Here is a 3342-nt window from a genome sequence, read left to right as displayed (position 1 = left end):
TCAAAGATTTTTACTTATTCTTCAGCCAATCACAAGTGATTTCTATTTACAATTATTTTAATGGTAAGAAACGGTTAAAATTATTTTTACAGTAAGTCAACTGAAGAAATAGTGGTAGTCTTAAGCTATGGAACATTATACTTTAATACATCCACTGACTGAAAAATATAGAGCATCGCCATGAAAGTGTTCATCACAGCTGGCCTTTATCAATGAAAGGATGAAGCTTTAGCAGGTCTTCTCCAAAAATGTTTTGCAGCACCTGATACACTGCTGGTACACAGTCTCAAAGTCAGAGTCATTCCCATAATAAGGATCTTTAATAACAAGTTACTTTTGTGGATCATAGCTTCCAAGTAGTTTAATTTTAGCTTTGCAGTTTTTGACTTGATTATCTTTTCTAGTCAAATCTCTTAGATTACTTTCATCCATACATAGTATGTAATCAAATGTGGCAAAGACTTCTTGGGTAATCTGCCGGTCAATGTGACTCATAGGAATACCATGCTTCTTCATGCAACTTTGCCCTTGATAATCAGGAGGGTTTCCTATTTCATATGTAGATGTTGCTACACTGTCTATCCTCCACTTATTTAAAAGATTTGATCAGTTACAAATTTTCTGAAAACTGCTTCTGCAATGGATGATCGACAAATGTTACCCAGACATACAAACAGCACAGACTTGGGAATCTGCTCTGCCATCTCCTTGAACTGAGAAGTACAAATTGATCTAGTCCATGATACTTTTAATATTTGCCTCCAAAACCATATCTCAAATGCATCCGTTCTTCTAAAATCTTCCTTATTCACTGTCAGACTTTCACATGTATATGAAGTTATTAAAAATATTATGGTTTAGGTGAACCTTAGTCCTCAAACTGACATGGTTTCTCTTGAACACTTCAAAAAGGTCGTGTGCATCAGATTTGCCTAATGCAGTAAGCTGTTTGATTTCTCGACTGCTGCTTCCATGAGTGTTAATGGTTGATTCAAGCAAAATGAAATCTTTAATAATTTCAATCTTTTCTCCAATTATATGGATGTTATTTATTGTTCCAGTGGTGAGGATTTTTTGTTTTCTTTACATTGAGGTGCAACCCATGTCAAAGGCTGTGGTCTTTTTTCTTTATCAGTATTTTAAATCCTCTTTGCTTTCAACCAACAGGGTCATCTGCATATCGAAGGTTATTAATGAGTCTTTCTTCATTCTGATGTCACATTCATGTTATATAATATACTTTTTTGAATTATTTGCTTAGCATGCAGATTGAATAAGTATGGTGAAAGAATACAAACATAGGACACACTTTTCCTCATTTTAAACCATTCAGTATTCCCTTGTTCTGTTTGAACAACTTCCTCTTGTTCTATGCACAAGTTCCTCATGAGCACAGTTTAGTGTTCCAGTTCTATGCAATATTGACCATAATGTGTCATGATCCACACAATAGTCAACAAAGCACAGGTAAACTTTATCCCAGTATTCTCTACTTTTAGCCAAGATCCATCTGACTTCAGTAATTACATCCTTCATTCCATGTCCTCATCTGAATTCAGCCTGAACTTCTGGCATTTCCCTGTAAATGTTGCAGCCATTTTAAAATTCTCTTTAGCAAACTTTTACTTACATGCAATATTAATGATATTGTCCAATTATTTCCTTATTCCACTGCATTACCTGTCATTGTAATGGGCACAAATGTAGATCTCTTCAAATCACTTGGCTAAATTTCTTGGCATAGATAAGTGAGTGCCTCCAGTGTTGCATCAGTTTGTTTAAAGATTTCAATTTGTATTCCATCAATCATGAAGCTTTGTTCTTTTCCAGCGCCTTTGAGTGAACCTTAGAATTCTTCCTTCAGTTTATTTGTCACTTTTGATCAAATGCTGTCTTTTGAAATGGTTGAACATCAACCATTTACTTTTTGGTACAGTGACTCTGTATATTCCTTCCCTCTTCTATTAATCCTTTCTGTATCTTTCTATATTTTACCAATGGAATCCTTCAGTATTCAAGTTGAGGCCTGATTTTTTTCTTTCAGCTTGAGAAATGCTGAGTGTTCTTCCCTTTTGGTTTTCTAACTCTAGGTCTTTGCACATTTCATTATAATATATGACTTTGTTTTCTCAAGCTGCCTGTGAAATTTTTCTATTAAACTCTTTTACCTCTTCATTCTTCTATTTGATTTAGCATCTATCTCCATCCCAGAGAGCAAGTTTCAGAGTCTCTTCTGACATCCATTTTGGTCTTCTCCTTCTTTCTTGTCTTCTAATGACCTTTTGCTTTCTTTTCTGTATGATGTTCTTAGTGCCATCCCGCAATTCTTCTGGTTTTTGGTCATTAGTTTCCAATTCAGAATATCTATTCTTGAAATGATCTCTAAATTCAGGTGGGATATGTTCAAGATCATATATTGGTTCTAGCAGTCTTGCTTTTATTTTCCTCAGCTTTAACCTGAAACTGCATATGAGCAACTCATGGTTTACTCCACAGTCTGACCCTGGCCTTGTTTTGGTTGATGATAAGGAGATTTTCCAACTCTTTTTTCACCAGATTCATAGATGTAGTTAATTTTATTTCTGTGTATTCCATCTAGAGAAGTCCATTGGTATAATTGTCTTCTATGTTGTTTTAAAAAAGAATTGGCAGTGAATATGTCACTGGTCTTACAAAATTATATCATGTGATCTCCAGCACCATTTCTATCACTAGGCCATATTTTCAAACTACTGATCTTTCCTCTTTGTTTCCAACCTTTGCATTCTATCCAGTAATTATCAACACAGCCTTAGAAATTCTATTGGAGAAGTTTTACTCTTTCCTGTGGAATAATCATGAGTTTGAGTCAACTCAATGACAATGGTTTTCTTTAGTATTTGATAAACAAAAGTGTGAGAGTTAAAAAGATAGTTTTTGTTTTGATTTTATATGTCTGATTTAAACTTTGTTTTCTGGCCAAAAAAATCATAACAAAAATTCTCAACACTAACAAATCTATACTGAGTGCTAACTATGAATCAAATACTGTATTAGGACTAATGTTCCTTGTATGTTATAGTAATCTAATTTAGACAGCTAATTTAAAATAATTCCCATTTTCTGCAATGTTTTCATATTGTATTTCTACTCAAATATTTACAAAAAAGGTATATATTTGGTTTCTAGTTACTATTTTGTCCTAAACCAATTGTATCACTTTGGAGAAATCATTTGAAATTGATTCTCAATGCTACTGTGACACAAAGCTTAAAATCAGTTACATATGGCAAGATATTGCTTTCCCTTTCCCATGAAAAAAAAGTCACTTTTGTACAAGGATATAAGACAAAAATCAGCAAC

General features: G+C 33.7%; 1 pseudogene; it reads right to left on the bottom strand.

Annotated features, from left to right (window-relative positions):
- Positions 1-228: 228 nt before the first annotated feature.
- LOC102820448 lies at positions 229-704 on the bottom strand (annotated as a pseudogene).
- Between the last annotated feature and the right edge of the window lie 2638 nt (positions 705-3342).

Source organism: Chrysochloris asiatica, unplaced genomic scaffold (assembly GCF_000296735.1).
Source record: "Chrysochloris asiatica unplaced genomic scaffold, ChrAsi1.0 scaffold00011, whole genome shotgun sequence".
NCBI classification, from domain to species: Eukaryota; Metazoa; Chordata; class Mammalia; order Afrosoricida; family Chrysochloridae; genus Chrysochloris; species Chrysochloris asiatica.
Note: the sequence above shows the minus strand (reverse complement) of the source record. Positions and strands in the feature narration are given on the sequence as shown.